This window comes from Arachis hypogaea, chromosome 13 (assembly GCF_003086295.3).
Source record: "Arachis hypogaea cultivar Tifrunner chromosome 13, arahy.Tifrunner.gnm2.J5K5, whole genome shotgun sequence".
Lineage (NCBI taxonomy): Eukaryota > Viridiplantae > Streptophyta > Magnoliopsida > Fabales > Fabaceae > Arachis > Arachis hypogaea.
Window position 1 is genome coordinate 123,940,578 of NC_092048.1, and position 22,266 is coordinate 123,962,843.

The window sequence follows — 22,266 nt, forward strand, 5'->3', positions numbered from 1 at the left end:
GATAAACCATCATAGAATATATCTAGGATGGTCCATTCTGAAAGCATGTCAGAAGGACACTTTTTGGTCAACTGTTTGTATCTTTCCGAAGTTTCATAGAGGGATTCACCTTCTTTCTGTCTGAAGGTTTGAACATCAGCTCTAAGCTTGCTCAGCTTTTGAGGAGGAAAGTACTTGGCTAAGAAAGCCGTGACCAGCTTATCCCAAGAGTTCAGGCTGTCTTTGGGTTGAGAATCCAACCATAATCTAGCTCTGTCTCTTACAGCAAAAGGGAAAAGCATGAGCCTGTAGACTTCAGGATCTACTCCATTAGTCTTAACAGTATCACATATCTGCAAGAATTCAGTTAAGAACTGAAAAGGATCTTCAGATGGAAGTCCATGAAACTTGCAGTTCTGCTGCATCAGAGAAACTAATTGAGGTTTCAGCTCAAAGTTGTTTGCTCCAATGGCAGGAATGGAGATGATTCTTCCATGTAAATTGGAATTAGGTGCAGTAAAGTCACCAAGCATCCTCCTTGCATTATTATTATTTTCGGCTGCCATCTCCTCTTCCTGTTCGAAAATTTCTGAAAGGTTATCTCTGGATTGTTGTATTTTAGCTTCTCTTAGTTTCCTTTTCAGAGTCCTTTCAGGTTCTGGATCTGCTTCCACAAGAATGTTCTTATCCTTGCTCCTGCTCATATGACAAAGAAGAAAGCACAGAAAAATAATAATAATAATAGAGATCCTTTATACCACAGTATAGGGATCCCTGTGTGAGTAGAAGAAGAGGGGGAGATAAAGAATGTAATGTAATGGAAGAAACACAGCTGTGAGGATGGTAGAGATGTGAGATGAGATGTTAGTAGATGAATAAATAAATAGAATAGGATGGGAGAGAGAGAATTTTCGAAAAATATTTTTGAAAAAGAGTTAGTGATTTTCGAAAATGGTTTTTGAAAAGTGTTAGTAATTTTCGAAAAATTTTGAAATCAAAAATAAAAATAATTAGTTAATTAAAAAGAAATTTTTGAAAAAAGGGGGAAGATATTTTCGAAAATTAGAGAGAGAGAGAGTTAGTTAGGTAGTTTTGAAAAAGTTAAGAAACAAACAAAAAGTTAGTTAGTTAGTTGAAACAAATTTTTGAAAAGATAAGAAGTTAGGAGGTTAGAAAAGATATTTTGGAAAAGATAAGATGAGAAGATATTTTTGAAAAGTAGTTTTGAAAAAGATTTTATTTTTAAAATCATAATTAATGACTTGATTCACAAGAAATCACAAGATATGATTCTAGAACTTAAAGTTTGAATCTTTCTTAACAAGCAAGTAACAAACTTGAAATTTTTGAATCAAAACATTAATTGTTATTGTTATTTTCGAAAATTTGGTATAAAAATAAGAAAAAGATTTTTGAAAAATATTTTTAGAATTTTCGAAAATAACTAAGAATTTTGAAAAAGATTTGATTTTTGAAAAAGATTTTGAAAAAGATAAGATTTTCAAATTGAAAATTTGATTTGACTCATAAGAAACAATTTGATTTTTAAAAATTTTTGAAAAAGTCAATCCAAATTTTCGAATTTGATGAGAGAAAAAGGGAAAGATATTTTTTTTATTTTTGAATTTTTATGATGAGAGAGAAAAACATAAAAATTATGCAATGCATGAATTTTTTAGATCAAAACAATGAATGCATGCAAGAATGCTATGAGTGTCAAGATGAACACCAAGAATACTATGAATGTCAGGATGAACATCATAGACACAATTTTGAAAAGTCTTTAATGCAACGAAAACATTCAAGACACCAAACTTAGAATTCTTTAACGCTTACGCACTAAGAATTCAAGAATGCATATGAAAAACACCATACAACACAAAACAAATAATCATCAAGATCAAACAAGAAGACTTACCAAGAACAACTTGAAGATCATGAAGAACACTATGAATGCATGAAATTTTCGAAAAATGCAAGATGCATATGCAAGTGACACCAAACTTATGATATGACTCAAGACTCAAACAAGAAACACAAAAATATTTTTGATTTTTATGATTTTCTAATTTTTTGGATTTTTATTTTATATTTTTCGAAAAATTATTTTGAAAAAGAAAATAAGGATTCCAAAATTTTTAATATGAATTCCAGGAATCTTATGCTCTAAAGCTCCAATCAAAGGGTCAGGCATGGCTTAATAGCCAGCCAAGCTTTAGTATGTAACTCAGACATGACACGCCTGACATACTCATTCCCAAAGGAATTAGACATGGCTTTACAGCCAGCCAGGCTTCAACATGCTCCATGAAACATTAGAATTCATTCTTAAAAATTCTGAAAAGAAAATATATTTTTGAAAACATTTTTATTTTAAAACCCTCTTTTTTTTTTTTTCGAAAACAAGTGAGAAAATTTTGAAATATTTTTGAAAAATTTTTGAAAAGAAAACAAAAAGAAAATTACCTAATCTGAGCAACAAGATGAACCGTCAGTTGTCCAAACTCGAACAATCCCCGGTAACGGCGCCAAAAACTTGGTGCACGAAATTGTGATGTCCAGGCTCGAACAATCCCTGGCAACGTGAGCAACTTGGTACGCGTAATCGTGATTACACTTTAATTACATAAAATTCATGGCTCTTTCTTTCCCTGGAAATGGCGCCAAGAACATGGTGCCAATACCATAGTTCACAACTTCGATACAACTAACCAGCAAGTGCATTGGGTCGTCCAAGTAATACCTTACGTGAGTAAAGGTCGAATCCCACGGAGATTATTGGTATGAAGCAAGCTATGGTCACCTTGCAAATCTCAGTTAGGCAGATATAAATTGATAATGGTGTTTTCGAATAATAAATAATAAAATAGGGATAGAAATACTTATGTAAATCACTGGTGAGAATTTCAGATAAGCGAATAGAGATGCTTCTCATTCCTCTAAACCTCTGCTTTCCTGCTATCTTCATCCAATCAGTCTTACTCCTTTCCATGACTGGCTTTATGCAAGGGCATCACCGTTGTCAGTGGCTACATCCCCTCCTCTCAGTGAAAAATATGCTCACATGCTCTGTCACAGCACGACTAATCATCTGTCGGTTCTCGATCATGCTGGAATAGGATTCACCCTCCTTTTGCGTCTGTCACTAACGCCCAGCACTCGCGAGTTTGAAGCTTGTCACAGTCATTCAATCATTGAATCCTACTCGGAATACCACAGACAAGGTTTAGACTTTCCGGATTCTCTTGAATGCCGCCATCATTCTAGCTTACGCCACGAAGATTCCGGTTAAGAGATCTAAGAGATATTCATTCTAGCTTATTTCATGTAGAACGGAAGTGTTTGTCAGGCACGTGTTCATAGGGGAGAATGGTGATGAGCATCACACATAATCATCACCTTCATCACGTTCTTGGGTGCGAATGGATATCTTAGAAGCGAAATAAGATGAATTGAATAGAAAACAGTAGTACTTTGCATTAATCTTTGAGGAACAGCAGAGCTCCACACCTTAATCTATGGAGTGTAGAAACTCTACCGTTGAAAATACATAAGTGAAGGTCCAGGCATGGCCGTGTGGCCAGCCCCCAAAACGTGATCACAGGATCAAAATACAATCCAGGATGTCTAATACAATAGTAAAAGGTCCTATTTATAATAAACTAGCTACTAGGGTTTACAGAAGTAAGTAATTGATGCATAAATCCACTTCCGGGGCCCACTTGGTGTGTGTTTGGGCTGAGATTTAGCTTTTCACGTGTAGAGGCCATTTGTGGAGTTGAACGCAAGTTTTTGTGCCAGTTTGGGCGTTCAACTCTGGTTTTGGATCCTTTTCTGGCGCTGGACGCCAGATTTGGGCAGAAAGCTGGCGTTAAATGCCAGTTTACATCGTCTATTTTTGGCCAAAGTATGGACTATTATATATTGCTAGAAAGCCCTGGATGTCTAATTTCCAACGCAATTGGAAGCGCGCCATTTTGAGTTCTGTAGCTCCAGAAAATCCACTTTGAGTGCAGGGAGGTCAGAATCCAACAGCATCAGCAGTCCTTCTTCAACCTCTGAATCTGATTTTTGCTCAAGTCCCTCAATTTCAGTCAGAAAATACCTGAAATCACAGAAAAACACAAAAACTCATAGTAAAGTCCAGAAATGTGAATTTAACATAAAAACTAATGAAAACATCCCTAAAAGTAACTAGATCCTACTAAAAACATACTAAAAACAATGTCAAAAAGCGTATAAATTATCCGCTCATCAGTGACCAAGAATTGTTTGTCACAATGCAAACCAATAAAAATAACCGAAATATTTAAACCTCAGGTCGTCACTCAAAGGAATTGCAGGAAATTGTACTTATTATTGGTTGTGGAAAAGTATTTTTTGGGTTTTTTAATGATGAATAAGGAATGTAAATAACGAGAAAATAAACTAATAACTAAGAAAAGTCCTAGCAAAGGTTGAGAATTAGAATTCCTATCCTCATTATCATCGTCAATTGTGATAGTAATTGCCTTTTACTCTCACTTAGTTAACCTCTAACAATGGAAGGAAAGTCAAGTGAGCAAAATCAACTTAAGTTCACAAGTCCTAATCAAAGACTAGATTTAGTGATGCTTAAGCCAATTAGCAACTTTCAATCACCAATCAACAAGAGACTTTGACAATTCAAGAGCCTCCAAATTACTCAATCCAAGCCAAGAACACAAAAATCTATTTTAAAATCCAACCAAGTATTTTATCAAACACTTGGAAGGCAGAAAATAAAAACATAGAAAATTAACACGAAATAGTAAATTCTAAGACTAACAATTGCAAGGAAACAATAACAACAAATTAAAGAAAGCGACAATAAATATAAAATACCTCAAAATGCATAAGAAAGGAAATTAGTATTAACAAGGAGTCATGAACAATAAAGTAACAAGGTAAAGAAAATAACATATAAAACTAAGAAAGCAAAGAAGTAATAACAAGGAATTAAAAGAGGAACTTAAATCAAGATAAGAAGTAAAATCTAAACCTAGATGAAACTGAAAATAAAAGAAGAAACCCTAAACCTAGAGAGAGGAGAGAGCCTCTCTCTCTAGAATTCTACATCTATAACTAAAGTGTGTGAGTAGTAAAAAGTGTCTGTTCTAGCTCCATCCCCAGCCTTTTGTCTTCATTTTTGGGCTTGAAACTGGGAAAAAATCAGCCTAGAAATCACCCCCAGTGTATTCCCTTAATTGCAGCACGTAACGCTCGTCACGCGTACGCGTCAGTCACGCGTACGCATTGTTTGAACTCTGCACTGGCCACGCGTGTGCATCAGCCACGCGTTCGCATCATTTGGACTATTGCTTGGTCACGCGTACGCGTTATCCATGCGTACGCGTCGAGACCAGCTTCTCAAATCTCCAAATTCTTGTGTTCTTTCCACTTTTGCATGCTTCCTTCCCATCCTCTAAGCTATTTCTGCCCTATAAACCTGATATCACTTAACGCACATATCACAGCATCGAATGGTAATGAAAGAGGATTAAAAATTAATGATTTTAAGGCCTAGGAAGCATATTTTTAATCATAGCACAAAATTAGGAAGGAAACTTAAAAACATGCAATTTACATGAATAAGTGTGAGAATAGTTGACAAAATCCACTCAATTCAATCCAAAATATACCATAAAATAGTGGTTTATCAATCTCCCCACACTTAAACATTAGCATGTCCTCATGCTAAGCTCAAGAGAAGCTATAAAGGGATGAAGAGGAATGGCAGGATTTATTAAATGTAGCCTATCTATATGAATGCAACTAAATGCAAAATGATTTCACCTACTTGGTTAAAAGTAAATCAATCTTCTAAGAACAAATATGAACTGAATTCCACTAATTCAAATCTCAAAAATAAGTACAAATAGACTTGCAAGAAGAAAGCTCATGAAAGCAGGGAATAAGGATTTGAGCATCGAACCCTCGCCGGAAGTGTATCCGCTCTAGTCACTCTAGTGTTTGAGGGTCGATTCTGTCAATTTTCTGCTAATCTTGCTTTCTAAGGCTTGCTCTTCTTCTACCAGTCAACAAAAATTTAATGCATGGATACACATATCAAGAGGTCTTTTCATGGGTTGTAATGGGGTTAAGGCTAAGGTAGGAATGTATTTGGTTAAGTGGACTAAAATCTGAATCCTTGATTAACCTAAACTTTCCACCTAACATAAGACAATCTATGTAATCAAAATACAAAACCTAAATAGCCATTAACTATGTTTTCCACATATTCATGCATCCCAAATTTGAGTACAATGCATATGCATTGCTACCACCATTTACTTTGAGGTATTTTGTTCCCTTTTTATTGTTTTCTTTTTCTCTTTTTTTTTTTTTCTTTCTTTTTTTTCTTTTTATTCTTTTTATATATGTGGTGGTTAATATACATATACTAGAAATCAATGTATATGATTAAGGTATTGAATGCAAGAATATGTGCTCAACTATCTTTTACACATTTTCACAAAAATATACAATACACAATTCCCAAACCAGATGTTCTCATACCCAATTTTCACACACTTAAATTGTGCATACTCTCACTAGTCTAAGCTAACCAAGGATTCAAATTAAGAACATTCATTGTTTTTCGCTTAGTGTTAGTGATGTGCTAAAATAAAGAACAAATGGGGTAAAATAGGCTCAATATTGGTTTGCAAAGGATGATGAGAGATTAAGGCTATATGGGTATGTGAGCTTTAGTGATTGTAAAAAAATTCAATAAAAATGTTTCTTTTACACTTTTAAACTTATTTATTCTTAAAATAATTTTAATCAAACTTTTCTTAAATAACAAATAAAATGATACAATATATGAAAAATAACTACTAACTAAAACATACAACTATAAATAAAATAATACGACTATGACATTGTAACCATTTCAAGCAATGTTTATATTGAGCTTTAGTTTTCTCCGTATTTTTTTAAAGTGATTCCAAACAATAGAAAGGGCCTGTTAGTCTTTCTTTTACCTAGCTGGCGTGTTTGTGTCTCTGTCCCGGCAGTAGGAGCATCACTTGAGGCTGGATTAGTCACTGATTCCCCTCCCTTTGCTGACTCAGAAGGTGTCGATGCAGCAACATTTGGTGGAGTAGGGATGCTTCCTACCTTAGACCCACTTGTATTGTTTGTAACTGCTTGCTTATTAGCCATTTCAAGCAACACAATCCTACAAGCAAACAAACCATACCAGCACCTCAGATTTAAAACCATCATAAGTCAGAACAACAACACCTCACATAAATTATATAAACAATAACAGGAGCAGAATTCTTTAAAAAAATAATAACAGTAAGAGCATTATTCACAAAATTCAAATAATGTTCATTAAAAAATTACCTAAAGTCTTGAATAGTGATTCAATAAAGCAGAGAATGTTAATTCCGGAAATAAAGGATGGAGATCAGGAGATGTGGCAGGAACTGAAAATAGAAGAGGTCAAGAACAGAGAACGGAGGTTGTCAAGCTGAGAGAGCCAGGGGACGAGAACGCCAACGAGAACCATGAATCACGAAGCACGAATTACAATCACAGAAGAAGCAACGGTGACTGGAAAGAACACGACGAAGGAGACGAACCTGACTACACGTCTTCGCGAGGAACAACTCCTACAGGAAGCACGCCATGAAGAGGAAAAAACATCAAGAGATCTCTGACGAGCAGCTTTTGATGGTGATCAGGAAGACAAAGTGACCGATGGGTGGCTTAGTGTCTCTAACTCTGAGGATGGGTGAGAGATTGGGGTGAATGGTTGCAGTTATGGGTGAATGGGTGAGAGATTAGGGGTGAATGGTAGAATGGGTACAACTAGGGGCGAATGGGTGAGAGATTGGGGGGGAATGGGTGAGAGATTGGGGTTGCAGCACCGTGAAGGGTGAAGTGCGCGATAAGTGAGGGTTAGGTTAAGGTGGCTGAGAAACTAACAATCTAACATATATATATATATATATATATATATATATATATATATATATATATATATATATATATATATTATTGTGCGGATCTACAGATTCGCAGATCGGATACGTGGATGCAAAGCAGATATTTACGATCCGATCCTTAAAGGGTGCGGATCGGATCATATCCACAATTTTCGGATCAGATGCAGATATTTATCGCGGATATATATGATCTGATCTATGAACACTCCTAGTTGTATCAGGCCAGGTATGGCTTTGGAAGAGAGAGAGAGAGAGAGAGAGAGAGAGAGAGAGAGAGAGAGAGAGAGAGAGAGAGAGAGAGAGAGAGAGGAGAACTTTGGTGAATCTGAGAAAAGTGTGGAATGATTCTCAATGAGCTACTTCATTAGAATGATATATACAGTATGTAACGATGGCAATAGATACCTAATATGTAAAATCTCGAGTTTTTGGAATTCAAATAATAAATTATTTATGATTTATTATATTTTCTTAAGATTTATTTTTTTAAATTTTTTTATTGAGATAATTATTTATGATTTATTATATTTATTTATGATTTTATTTTTTTTGAATTTTTATTGCGATACTTAGAACCTAATTTTTTTAATAATTTGAGTTTAAATTAATTAATACTTAGAATTTTTTTAATAATTGAGTATTTTCTTATTTAGAATTTAAAATTTTAGTAATTAAAAAATAATGAGAATTTTATATACTTTAATTTGAATATTTAGATTCTGAACCTTATTTTATGAATAAAAGAGAATTAATTTGATTATCTCCAATTTTTATTGAATTAGCATTTATTTGAAAATAATTTATAAGTTGATAATTAAATGGTACTTCAAAGATAATTATTTTATATTTAATTTGATTTTAAATTATTACTCTACCTTTTTATTTTTATTAAAATTCCTACACTGACTTAATCCTAAAATCTCTAATTTCATATACAAACCCTAATCCTAACTTCATCACACACATACACTAACCTTAACTCCTTCACTTGCAGCTGCCACCCTCACCTCCTTACCCCCTCACACCCGTGACACATACACACAACACCACACACACGCGCAGAGATGGAGAAAGGGAGAAGAGAGGGAGAAACGAAGGAGGAAGAAAAAGAGAAGGGGGAGGAGAAGAAGAGGACGGCGTTGGAGGGATGGGTGCACTGTTGGTGCACAAAATTGTGATGTCCAGGCTCGAACAATCCCTGGCAACGTGAGCAACTTGGTACGCGTAATCGTGATTACACTTTAATGATGTAAAATTCATGGCTCTTTCTTTCCCTGGCAATGGCGCCAAGAGCATGGTGCCAATACCATGGTTTACAACTTCGATACAACTAACCAGCAAGTGCACTGGGTCGTCCAAGTAATACCTTATGTGAGTAAGGGTCGAATCCCACGGAGTATGAAGCAAGCTATGGTCACCTTGCAAATCTTAGTCAGGCAGATATAAAGTGATAATGGTGTTTTTGAATATTATATAATAAAATAGGGATAGAGATACTTATGTAAATCATTGGTAGGAATTTCAGATAAGCGAATGGAGATGCTTTTCGTTCCTCTGAACCTCTGCTTTCCTGCTATCTTCATCCAATCAGTCTTACTCCTTTCCATGGCTGGCTTTATGTGATACATCACCACTGTCAATGGCTACTTTCGGTCATCTCTCGGGAAAATGATCCAATGCCCTGTCACGGCACGGCTAATCGTCTGGAGGCATCACCCTTGCCAATGGCTTCATCTTATCCTCTCAGTGAATAATATGCTCACGCACCCTGTCACGGCACGACTATTCATCTGTCGGTTCTCGATCATGCTGGAATAGGATTTACTATCCTTTTGCGTCTGTCACTAACGCCCTGCAATCGCGAGTTAGGAGCTCGTCACAGTCATTCATTCATCGAATCCTACTCGGAATACCACAGACAAGGTTTAGACTTTCCGGATTCTCTTGAATGCCGCCATCATTCTAGCTTACGCCACGAAGATTCTGGTTAGGAGATCTAAGAGATATTCATTCTAGCTTATTTCATGTAGAACAGAAGTGTTTGTCAGGCACGCGTTCATAAAGGAGAAGGATGATGAGCGTCACACATAATCATCACCTTCATCACGTTCTTGGGTGCGAATGGATATCTTAGAAGTGAAATAAGATGAATTGAATAGAAAACAGTAGTACTTTGCATTAATCTTTGAGGAACAGCAGAGCTCCACACCTTAATCTATGGAGTGTAGAAACTCTACCGTATGAAAATACATAAGTGAAGGTCCAGGCATTGCCGTGATGGCCAGCCCCCTAAAATGTGATCAATAGTCTCCTAAGATGAACAATGGATTAAAACTGAGACCAAAGATGTCTAATACAATAGTAAGAGGTCCTATTTATAATAAACTAGTCACTAGGGTTTATATGAGTAGGTAATTGATGCATAAATCCACTTCCTGGGCCCACTTGGTGTGTGCTTGGGCTGGGCTTGAGTGTTGCACGTGTAGAAGTCCTTCTTGGAGTTGAATGCCAGTTTTTGTGCCAGTTTGGGCGTTCAACTCTGGTTTTGGCTCCTTTTCTGGCGCTGGACGCCAGGTTTGGGTAGAAGGCTGGCGTTGAACGCCTGTTTACGTCGTCTATTTTTGGTCATGGTATGGACTATTATATATTGCTGGAAAGTATTGGATGTCTACTTTCCAACGCAATTGGAAGCGCGCCATTTCGAGTTTTGTAGCTCCAGAAAATCCACTTTGAGTGCAGGGAGGTCAGAATCCAACAGCATCAGCAGTCCTTCTTCAACCTCTGAATCTGATTTTTGCTCAAGTCCCTCAATTTCAGCCAGAAAATACATGAAATCACAGAAAAACACACAAACTCATAGTAAAGTCCAGAAATGTGAATTTAACATAAAAACTAATGAAAACATCCCTAAAAGTAACTAGATCCTACTAAAAACATACTAAAAACAATGTCAAAAAGCGTATAAATTATCCGCTCATCACAACACCAAACTTAAATTGTTGCTTGTCCCCAAGCAACTGAAAATAAAATAGGATAAAAAGAAGAGAATATACTATAAATTCCAAACTATCAATGAAACAGAGCTTCAATCAAATGAGCGGGACTTATAGCTTTTTGCCTCTTGAATAGTTTTGGCATCTCACTTTATCCATTGAGGTTCAGAATGATTGGCATCTATAGGAACTCAGAGTTTAGATAGTGTTATTGATTCTCCTAGTTCAGTATGATGATTCTTGAACACAGCTTCTTTATGAGTCTTGGCCGTGGCCCTAAGCACTTTGTTTTCCAGTATTACCACCGGATACATAAATGCCACAGACACATAACTGGGTGAACCTTTTCAGATTGTGACTCAACTTTGCTAAAGTTCCCAATTAGAGGTGTCCAGGGTTCTTAAGCACACTCTTTTTTTTTTTGCTTTGGACCTTGACTTTAACCGCTCAGTCTCAAGTTTTCACTTGACACCTACACGCCACAAGCACATGGTTAGGGACAGCTTGGTTTAGCCGCTTAGACCAGGATTTTATTCCTTTAGGCCCTCCTATCCACTGATGCTCAAAGCCTTGGGATCCTTTTTATTTGCCCTTGCCTTTTGGTTTTAAGGGTTATTGGCTTTTTCTGCTTGCTTTTTCTTCTTCTTTCTATTTTTTTTTATTTTTTCGCCCTTTTTTTTTTCTTTTTTTTTCTGCAAGCTTTGTTCTTTGCTGCTTTTTCTTGCTTCAAGAATCATTTTTATGATTTTTCAGATTATCAAATAACATGTCTCCTAGTCATCATTCTTTCAAGAGCCAACATATTTAACATTCTTAAACAACAACTTCAAAAGACATATGCACTGTTCAAGCATACATTCAGAAAACAAGAAGCATTGTCACCACATCAATATAATTAAACTAAGTTCAAGGATAAATTCGAAACTCATGTACTTCTTGTTCTTTTGAATTAAAACATTTTTCATTTAAGAGAGGTGATGGATTCATAGGACATTCATAACTTTTAAGACATAGTTACTAACTACTAATGATCATGTAATGAAGACACAAACACAGTTAAGCACATAACATAGAAAATGAAAAACAGAAGAAATAAGAACAAGGAATGAATCCACCTTAGTGATGGTGGCGTTTCCTTCTTGAGGAACCAATGATGTCCTTGAGCTCTTCTATGTCTCTTCCTTGTCTTTGTTGCTCCTCCTTCATTGCTTTTAGATCTTCTCTTATTTCACGAAGCATGATGGAGTGCTCTTGATGTTCCACCCTTAGTTGTCCCATATTGGAACTCAATTCTCCTAGGGAGGTGTTGATTTGCTCCCAATAGTTTTGTGGAGGAAAGTGCATTTGAGGCATTTCCGGGATCTCATGGTGATGAGCTTCATACGCCTCTTGAGCTCCATGAATGAGCTCTCTTGTTTGCTCTATCTTTTTCTTAGTGATGGGTTTGTCCTCTTTAATGAGGATATCTCCCTCTATGTCAATCCCAGCTGAATTGCATAGGTGGCAAATGAGATGAGGAAAGGCTAACCTTGCCATAGTGGAGGACTTGTCAGCCACCTTGTAGAGTTCTTGAGATATAATCTCATGAACTTCCACCTCTTCTCCAATCATGATGCTATGGATCATGATGGCCCGGTCTATAGTAACTTCAGACCGGTTGCTAGTGGGAATGATTGAGCATTGAATGAACTCCAACCATCCTCTAGCTATAGGCTTGAGGTCCAATCTTCTTAGTTGAACCGGCTTGCCTTTGGAGTCAACCTTCCATTGAGTTCCTTCTACGCATATGTCCATAAGGACTTGGTCCAACCTTTGATCAAAGTTGACTCTCCTTGTGTAGGGACGTGCGTTCTCTTCCATGTTTGGCAAGTTGAACGCCAACCTCACATTTTCCGGACTAAAATCTAAGTATTTCCCCCGAACCATTGTAACATAGTTCTTTGGATCCGGGTTCTTACTTTGATCATGGTTCTTGGTGATCCATGCATTGGCATAGAACTCTTGAACCATTAGGATGCCGACTTGTTGGATGGGATTTGTTAGAACTTCCCAACCTCTTCTTTGAATTTCATGTCGGATCTCCGGATACTCATTTCTTTTGAGTTTGAAAGGGACCTCAGGGATCACCTTCTTCTTGGCCACAACATCATAGAAGTGGTCTTGATGGGCTTTGGAGATGAACCTTTCCATCTCCCATGACTCGGATGTGGAAGCTTTTGTCTTCCCTTTCCCTCTTCTAAAGGATTCTCCGGTCTTAGATGCCATCAATGGTAATGGAAAAACAAAAAAGCTATGCTTTTACCACACCAAACTTAGAATATTGCTCGCCCTCGAGCAATAAACAAAAGAATAGAAGAAGAAGAAGAAGAAATATGGAGAGGGAGAGGGAGATGTGGTTTCGGCCAAGAGGAGTGTAGAGGGGTGTGTTGTGTGAATTTGAAGAAGAATGGAGGGCTTTATATAGGGTAGGTAGGTGGGGTATTGGTTCGGCCATATGGGTGGGTTTGGGTGGGAAATTGGTTTTGAATTTTGAAGGTAGGTGGAGTTTATGAGGTAGGTTTATGGGGAAGAGTGGATGGATGTGAGTGGTGAAGAGGTGATGGGGAAGAGAGTTTGAGGTGATTGGTGAAGGGTTTTTGGGGGAAGAGTGTTTAGGGGGTTGTGTGAAAGAGAGTGATGAGAAGAAGTGAGTGGAGGTAGGTGGGGATCCTGTGGGGTCCACAGATCCTGAGGTGTTCAAGGATTTACATCCCTGCACCCATTAGGCATGTAAAAATGCCATTGTACCCAACTCTGGGCGTTCAGCGCCAGGTTGGTGGCCATTTTGGGCGTTCAGCGCCCATTTGTGTGCCATTTCTGGCGTTGAACGCCAGAACCATGCCTGTTCTGGCGTTCAGCGCCCAGAAGCTGCCCATTTTGGGCGTTCAGCGCCAGAACCATGCTCTGTTCTGGCGCTGAACGCCAGACAGATGCTCCTCCAGGGTGTGATTTTTCTTCTGCTGTTTTTGATTCCGTTTTCAATTTTTATATTTATTTTGTGACTCCACATGATCATGAACCTACAAAGACATATAACTAAGAAGAATATAGTTAGATAAATAAAGATTGGGTTGCCTCCCAACAAGCGCTTCTTTAGTGTCAATAGCTTGACAGTGGGCTCTCATGGAGCCTCACAGATGTGCAGAGCTTTGTTGAGACTCTCCAACACCAAACTTAGAGTTTGGATATGGGAGTTCAACACCAAACTTAGAGTTTGGTTGTGGCCTCCCAACACCAAACTTAGAGTTTGACTGTGGGGGCTCTGGTTGACTCTGCTTTGAGAGAAGCTTTTTCTGCTTCCTCTCCATGGTTGCAGAGGGAGATTCTTGAGTTTTAAACACAAGGGAGTCCTCATTCCATTGAAGGACTATTTCACCTCTGTCAACATCAATCACAGCTCTTGCTGTGGCCAGGAAAGGTCTTCCTAGGATGATGGATTCATCCTCTTCCTTTCCAGTATCCAGGACTATGAAATCAGTAGGGATGTAAAGGCCCTCAACCTTTACTAGCACATCCTCTACTTGTCCATAAGCCTATTTTCTTGAGTTGTCTGCCATCTCTAATGAGATTCTAGCAGCTTGCACCCCATAGATTCCCAGTTTCTCTATTACAGAGAGGGGCATGAGGTTTATCCCTGAACCAAGGTCACACAGGGCCTTAAAGATCATGGTGCCTATGGTACAGGGTATTATGAACTTTCCAGGATCCTGTCTCTTCTGAGGCAATGTCAGTTGATCCAGATCACTCAGTTCATTAATGAACAAGGGAGGTTCAACTTCCCAAGTATCAATGCTAAATAATTTGGCATTCAGCTTCATGATTGCACCAAGAAACTTGGCAGTTTGCTCTTCAGTAACATCCTCATTCTCTTCAGAAGAGGAATACTCATCAGAGCTCATGAAGGGCATAAGGAGGTTCAATGGAATCTCTATGGTCTCTAGATGAGCCTCAGAGTCCTTTAGTTCCTCAGAGGGAAGCTCCTTATTGATCACTGGACGTCCCAGGAGGTCTTCCTCCTTGGGATTCACGCCCTCCTCTCCTTCTTTGGGTTCGGCCATGGTGCTTATGTCAATGGCCTTGCACTCTCCTTTTGGATTCTCTTCTGTATTACTTGGGAGAGTACTAGGAGGGATTTCAGTGATCCTTTTACTCAGCTGGCCCACTTGTGCTTCCAAATTTCTAATGGAAGACCTTGTTTCATTCATGAAACTCACAGTGGCCTTAGATAGATCAGAGACTAAATTTGCTAGATTAGAAGTATTTTGTTCAGAGTTCTCTGTCTGTTGCTGAGTGGATGATGGAAAAGGCTTGCTATTGCTAAACCTGTTTCTTCCACCATTATTAAAGCCTTGTTGAGGCTTTTGATCCTTCCATGAGAAATTTGGATGATTTCTCCATGATGAGTTATAGGTGTTTCCATAAGGTTCACCTAAGTAATTTACCTCTGCTATTGCAGGGTTCTCAGGATCATAAGCTTCTTCTGCATAAGAAGCCTCTTGAGTACTGTTGGATGCAGCTTGCATTCCATGCAGACTCTGAGAAATCATATTGACTTGCTGAGTCAATATTTTGTTCTGAGCCAATATGGCATTCAGAGTATCAACTTCAAGAACTCCCTTCTTCATAGGCGTCCCATTACTCACAGGATTCCTTTCAGAAGTGTACATGAACTGGTTATTAGCAACCATGTCAATGAGTCCTTGAGCTTCTGCAGGCGTTTTCTTTAGGTGAATGGATCCACCTGCAGAAGTATCCAATGACATCTTTGATAGCTCAGATAAACCATCATAGAATATATCCAGGATGGTCCGTTCTGAAAGCATGTCAGAAGGACACTTTTTGGTCAACTGCTTGTATCTTTCCCAAGCTTCATAGAGGGATTCACCTTCTTTCTGTCTGAAGGTTTGAACATCAGCTCTAAGCTTGCTCAGCTTTTGAGGAGGAAAGTACTTGGCTAAGAAAGCCGTGACCAGCTTATCCCAAGAGTTCAGGCTGTCTTTGGGTTGAGAATCCAACCATAGTCTAGCTCTGTCTCTTACAGCAAAAGGGAAAAGCATGAGCCTGTAGACTTCTGGATCTACTCCATTAGTCTTAACAGTATCACATATCTGCAAGAATTCAGTTAAGAACTGAAAAGGATCTTCAGATGGAAGTCCATGAAACTTGCAGTTTTGCTGCATCAGAGAAACTAATTGAGGTTTCAGCTCAAAGTTGTTTGCTCCAATGGCAGGAATGGAGATGCTTCTTCCATGTAAATTGGAATTAGGTGCAGTGAAGTCACCGAGCATCTTCCTTACATTATTATTATTTTCGGCTGCCATCTCCTCTTCCTGTTCGAAAATTTCTGAAAGGTTTTCTCTGGATTGTTGTAATTTAGCTTCTCTTAATTTTCTCTTCAGAGTCCTTTCAGGTTCTGGATCTGCTTCCACAAGAATGTTCTTATCCTTGCTCCTGCTCATATGACAAAGAAGAAAGCACAGAATAATAATAATAATAATAGAGATCCTTTATACCACAGTATAGGGATCCCTGTGTGGGTAGAAGAAGAGGGGGAGACAAAGAATGTAATATAATGGAGAAAACACAACTGTGAGGATGGCAGAGATGTGAGATGAGATGTTAGGATATGAATGAATAAGTAGAATAAGATGGGGGAGGGATAATTTTCGAAAATTATTTTGAAAAAGTGTTAGTGATTTTCGAAAAATGGTTTTTGAAAATTGTTAGTATTTTTTTCGAAAAATTTTTAAAATTAAAAATAAAAAAATAAGAATAATTAGTTAATTAAAAAGAAATTTTTGAAAAAGAGGGAAGATATTTTCGAAAATTAGAGAGAGAGAGTTAGTTAGGTAGTTTTGAAAAAGTTAAGGAACAAATAAAAAGTTAGTTAGTTAGTTGAAACAAATTTTGAAAAGATAAGAAGTTAGAAGGTTAGGAAAGATATTTTGAAAAGATATTTTTGAAAAAGATAAGATAAGAAGATATTTTTGAAAAGATATGTTAGGAATTAGTTTTTGAAAAAGATTTGATTTTTAAAATCTCAATTAATGACTTGATTCACAAGAAATCACAAGATATGATTCTAGAACTTAAAGTTTGAATCTTTCTTAACAAGTAAGTAACAAACTTGAAATTTTTGAATCAAAACATTAATTGATTATGTTATTTTCGAAAATTTGATATAGAAATAAGAAAAAGATTTTTGAAAAATATTTTTGGAATTTTCGAAGATAACTAAGAATTTTGAAAAAGATTTGATTTTTGAAAAAGATTTTGAAAAAGATAAGATTTTCAAATTGAAAATTTGATTTGACTCATGAGAAACAACTTGATTTTAAAAATTTTTGAAAAAGTCAACTCAATTTTCGAATTTGATGAGAGAAAAAGGGAAAGATATTTTTTTTTTTATTTTTGAAATTTTTATGAAAAACATGAAAATTATGCAATGCATGAAATTTTTAGATCAAAACAATGAATGCATGCAAGAATGCTATGAATGTCAAGATGACCACCAAGAACACTATGAATGTCAAGATGAACATCATAGACACAATTTTGAAAAATTTTAATGCAAAAAAAACATGCAAGACACCAAACTTAGAATTCTTTAATGCTTAGACACTAAGAATTCAAGAATGCATATGATAAACATGAAAAGACACAAAACAAAAAATCATCAAGATCAAACAAGAAGACTTACCAAGAACAACTTGAAGATCATGAAGAACCTATGAATGCATGATATTTTCGAAAAAATGCAAGATGCATATGCAATTGACACCAAACTTATAACATGACTCAAGACTCAAACAAGAAACACAAAAATATTTTTGATTTTTTTGATTTTCTAATTTTTTTTGAATTTTTCGAAAATTAATAGAAAAAGGAAAATAAGGATTCCAAAATTTTTAATATGAATTCCAGGAATCTTGCATTCTTAGTCTAAAGCTTCAGTCCAGGAATTAGACATGGCTCACTAGCCAGCCAAGCTTTCAATGAAAGCTCCGGTCCAAAACTCTAGACATGGCCAATGGCCAGCCAAGCTTCAGCATGTAACACCAAAGTATATTGCTCTTGATAACAAATTGCTGCTCATTACTTATCAAATATGTAACTTGCCTCTGATGGTTTGGAAGCCTCAGTCCAAGAGAATTTAGACATGGCTTTACAGCCAGCCAGGCTTCACATGCTTCATGAAACACTAGAATTCATTCTTAAAAATCTTGAATAAAATTTTTTGAAAACATTTTTATTTTTTTCGAAAACAGATGAGAAAGTTTTGAAAGATTTTTGAAAAATTTTTGAAAACAAAACAAAAAAGAAAATTACCTAATCTGAGCAACAGGATGAACCGTCAGTTGTCCAAACTCAAACAATCCCCGGCAACGGCGCCAAAAACTTGGTGTTGTTGCCGGGATTGGGATCTCAGACGATTCTTGGCGCCAAACAGGAACAATTAAGTCCCCGGCAACGGCGCCAAAAACTTGGTGCACGAAATTGTGATGTCCAGGCTCGAACAATCCCTGGCAACGTGAGCAACTTGGTACGCGTAATCGTGATTACACTTTAATGATGTAAAATCCATGGCTCTTTCTTTCCCTGGCAATGGCGCCAAGAGCATGGTGCCAATACCATGGTTCACAACTTCGATACAACTAACCAGCAAGTGCACTGGGTCGTCCAAGTAATACCTTACGTGAGTAAGGGTCGAATCCCACGGAGATTGTTGGTATGAAGCAAGCTATGGTCACCTTGCAAATCTCAGTCAGGCAGATATAAAGTGATAATGGTGTTTTCGAATATTATATAATAAAATAGGGATAGAGATACTTATGTAAATCATTGGTAGGAATTTCAGATAAGCAAATGGAGATGCTTTTCGTTCCTCTGAACCTCTGCTTTCCTGCTATCTTCATCCAATCAGTCTTACTCCTTTCCATGGCTGGCTTTATGTGATACATCACCACTGTCAATGGCTACTTTCGGTCATCTCTCGGGAAAATGATCCAATGCCCTGTCACGGCACGGCTAATCGTCTGGAGGCATCACCCTTGCCAATGGCTTCATCTTATCCTCTCAGTGAATAATATGCTCACGCACCCTGTCACGGCACAGCTATTCATCTGTCGGTTCTCGATCATGCTGGAATAGGATTTACTATCCTTTTGCGTCTGTCACTAACGCCCTGCAATCGCGAGTTAGGAGCTCGTCACAGTCATTCATTCATCGAATCCTACTCGGAATACCACAGACAAGGTTTAGACTTTCCGGATTCTCTTGAATGCCGCCATCATTCTAGCTTACGCCACGAAGATTCTGGTTAGGAGATCTAAGAGATATTCATTCTAGCTTATTTCATGTAGAACAGAAGTGTTTGTCAGGCACGCGTTCATAAAGGAGAAGGATGATGAGCGTCACACATAATCATCACCTTCATCACGTTCTTGGGTGCGAATGGATATCTTAGAAGTGAAATAAGATGAATTGAATAGAAAACAGTAGTACTTTACATTAATCTTTGAGGAACAGCAGAGCTCCACACCTTAATCTATGGAGTGTAGAAACTCTACCGTATGAAAATACATAAGTGAAGGTCCAGGCATGGCCGAGATGGCCAGCCCCCTAAAATGTGATCAATAGTCTCTTAAGATGAACAATGGATTAAAACTGAGACCAAAGATGTCTAATACAATAGTAAGAGGTCCTATTTATAATAAACTAGTCACTAGGGTTTACATGAGTAGGTAATTGATGCATAAATCCACTTCCTGAGCCCACTTGGTGTGTGCTTGGGCTGGGCTTGAGTGTTGCACGTGTAGAGGTCCTTCTTGGAGTTGAATGCCAGTTTTTGTGCCAGTTTGGGCGTTCAACTCTGGTTTTGGCTCCTTTTCTGGCGCTGGACGCCAGGTTTGGGTAGAAGGCTGGCGTTGAATACCAGTTTACGTCATCTATTTTTGGCTAAAGTATGGACTATTATATATTGCTGGAAAGCTCTGGATGTCTACTTTCCAAAGTAATTGGAAGTGCGCCATTTCGAGTTCTGTAGCTCCAGAAAATCCACTTTGAGTGCAGGGAGGTCAGAATCCAACAGCATCAGCAGTCCTTCTTCAACCTCTGAATCTGATTTTTGCTCAAGTCCCTCAATTTCAGCCAGAAAATACCTGAAATCACAGAAAAACACACAAACTCATAGTAAAGTCCAGAAATGTGAATTTAACATAAAAACTAATGAAAACATCCCTAAAAGTAACTAGATCCTACTAAAAACATACTAAAAACAATGTCAAAAAGCGTATAAATTATCCGCTCATCAACTGTCACTGTCGCTGTCACTGTTGAACCAGAGGAGGAAGAGAGACATGCACGGCGTTCAGAGAGAGAGGAGGAGCTGCCGCCGTCGATCATGCTCCTCGCGCCGTCGCGAAAGTCACCACGCGTCGCTGCCGTTGGAGCTGAGAGGAGCTGCCGTCGTTGAGGTTTTTGTCGTCGCCATCATCGTGGTTGGAGGCATAGAGGTTCGCAAAGAGAGAGAAGATGCGCGAGAAGAGAGAGAGCTCACGCTGCCATTCATCGTCGCCATCGAGCTCGCCGTCGAAGGCTGCCATCGCCGCTGTCTGGGTCGCGGTGGTCAAAGCCGCCGCCGTTGGAGTTCGCCGGAGTTGTTCAGGGGTAGCTATTGCTTCTTTTGGTTCTATTCTAGTTGTGCCGCCATGCCTGGTCGCTGAAAAATAGCATTGATGTCGTCGGATGTCGCTACAGGAGCCGTTGCTACTCCATTCTCAGTTCTTTTTTGTGTAATAAGTTGTTTTGCTCTGAAAACTCTTTTAGTCGCTGTTCTGTTATGTGTTTTTGAGATTTTTGCGGCATTATTGCCATAGGGTTGAGTTCTGGTTATTGCATGTCGCGATTAAAGTTGCTGCTGTTGTTGCAAAAGTAGTATGGAGCGGCTGTCGCTGTTGCGGGCCAAGAGAAAAATAGTCTTTATGTATTTTGTGGCTTACGAGTTTTGACTATTCGAGGTAGGGGGATTTTTCTTAAACCCATTTTATTTCCAAAAATTATTATAAATTGATATTGATATGAAAAATATATTTTTGTGATTATGTGAATCTTATGGATTACTTTGAGCTATTCGGATAAATAGATAATCGCATAACTTTTAAATAAAGATTGAGGTTAAGGAATTAATGAGTAAGAGATTGGATGGATTCAAGAATGAAATAAGTTAAATTAGAGATAAGGATTCATAAGACGAGCAATGATCACTGTTGTTAAACGAATTTTTATTATATATGTATATCCTTCTATAACAATTCTAAAACTTTTCTGGCGAAACTGTGTTGTTAGGTTTTCACCTCCTTACAGACTTCTCTTTATATGACGGATGAGGTAGCTTATGAAGTTTTCTTCTGCGAATCTGGTTGTATATATAGTTACAGTTTTCCCCTCACCTTTATTCTTATATTTTTGTAAGAGGGATATGAGTCGTGATTGTAATAATATATACGTATATAATATTTGTAGTTATTTGTATAAGAAGTCTTGTATATGTGTGTGTGTGTAAGTGCTGTGGTTTGTATCTATGTATGTTTGTAAAAGGAAAAAGTATTTTCGATTTTTCAAAGAAAACAACGATATAGTTTCGAGTTAAAGACTCCTGTTTTATTACTAAATATATGGATGTTGTCGTAATATTCTCGCTATCAGAGTGGCACAACCAGAAGTGTGACATTCTGGTAGTAAGAGTGTTACATATTATGACCTCTAGGTTGTTTTTTTTTTTTTTACTAAAATTCAATTTTATTCTATTTATGGGTTTATAAAAGGTCAATTCTAACTTTACTCATTCTCAAGTATTCGACTCTAACAGCAGCCTGTAGGTCATAAAAAAAAATATAATATTCAATAATTTGATGAGATTTTAGGGTTGTAATTTGGTATTTATATATTACTAAATAGATTTGATTTTTATATAAACAAAAGTGTTAAATTTTTAATTGAAGATTTGGCTTAATGGATAAATGTTTTTATATGAATAAAACGTTCTTGATTTGACACTGACTTCTCTTCTGCTTTATTGGTGTCTGTTTAAATTTACTTTAAAATTCAAAATTAATAGAGTAGTGAAAAAAATTTTTCAACACAAACAAATTAAAAAAAAGAAAAAATACCATAGATAAAAAAATATTTTTTTTTATTTTTCATTTTTTTATTTTCAAAAAAAGAGATTATTTTTTGTTTTTTAGTAAGATACTAAAATCGTTTAAAATATGTTTTGA

The 22,266-nt window shown here is 37.2% G+C and overlaps 1 non-coding gene across 1 annotated transcript; it reads left to right on the forward strand.

Annotated features, from left to right (window-relative positions):
• Positions 1-15,804: 15,804 nt before the first annotated feature.
• Positions 15,805-15,912, forward strand: LOC112738453 (small nucleolar RNA R71). The gene has a single exon (XR_003169413.1). It is a non-coding gene; the product is annotated as a small nucleolar RNA R71 (small nucleolar RNA).
• Positions 15,913-22,266: the final 6,354 nt, after the last annotated feature.